At 43.8% G+C, this 1,193-nt stretch overlaps 1 protein-coding gene across 1 annotated transcript in view; it reads right to left on the bottom strand.

The window, feature by feature from the left end:
* hip1 (huntingtin interacting protein 1) overlaps positions 1-1,193 on the bottom strand; it is a gene marked incomplete in the record, with an annotated part of 62,246 nt that overhangs the window by 29,567 nt on the left and 31,486 nt on the right.

The raw sequence follows: 1,193 nt of genomic DNA on the forward strand, positions 1-1,193 counted from the left end.
GTTCCAGGTTCAGCTGCAGTGTGGGATCCTCTGCACTCCTGTGCATGAAGGACAGACTTTTTAAGTTCAAAGTTTTGGTCTATCCATTGTGCTGTAACACTAATCATGCTAACGGGGCTAACACGACGTCCAAATGTCTGTGATAAAACTCACCCAAGTGCTATCAGCTATTAGCTTCTCAATGACATCAGAAATGACGGCTTGTAACTCGGATAAGGCTACGTCGGAAAAACATCTCCAACTGGGGACGATGTAGCGAGGCTCAACGTGGTCCATAAATAAACGGAATCTGACATCCTCAACAAAAAAAACCTTCCACACCACCGACATTTTGACTTCTTCCTCTCCGCCGTGATCAGATCAGGTAGGTGCGCGTGACGTCATCACGTTGTGCTGGCACTGCAGGCTTCCCTGTCACTGGATTGTCCTACAAAAACAGCGCCTTTTATATCGGCGAGTTATTTTGATGGACTGGCCCGATGTCCGATATTTAACTTTAACGCTAATATCGGCCGACACCATGCCGATAATATTGTGCATCCCTAGTTATCAATATTCATAAAAAAGGTCAAGAGGTCATACAGTATGATCATACAGTCAACATGGGGCCGAGATGGTGTAGAGGCAGGGCAGCCGGCTTGGGACCCGAGAGTCCCAGGTTCAATCCCCAGTCACTGCACATCACGTGGCGTCTCTGGGCAGCACGTCTAATCCCCAAAATGTCCCCCGGGCGCTTTCAATAGCTGCCCACTGCACCACCTGGTGGTGGATGGGTTAAATGCAGAGACTAATTTCGCCATTGTATGGAAACATACAGTGCTGACATTGTGATGACATTATTATTATTATTATTATTATTATTAGTTTACAATTAACTGAATTCTCTGTTCAGATTAAGTAAACCCATACAACTCTTAGTCACTGTAATGAGTTGAAGTGTGTTCCGTAGAAATGTTTTAAATAATTTCTTACCTGATGGAAATAGCTCTTTGAATGACCTGTTTGGAAAAGTTATTTAATTTCAAGTAGACTGATGAGCAAACGGCTAGTCAGAGCTGAGTTGAGACCAAAGTGGATTAATGTAGGCTCCTACCTTCTGTACAGTAGTCCCTCACTACTTCGTAGTTCGACTTACGTGGACTCGCTCTTTTGCGGTTTTTCAAAGTAAGATTGAACACAAAGAAAAAAGTACT

Source organism: Nematolebias whitei, chromosome 6 (genome assembly GCF_014905685.2).
Source record: "Nematolebias whitei isolate Nwh7 chromosome 6, NemWhi1, whole genome shotgun sequence".
Classification (NCBI taxonomy): domain Eukaryota; kingdom Metazoa; phylum Chordata; class Actinopteri; order Cyprinodontiformes; family Rivulidae; genus Nematolebias; species Nematolebias whitei.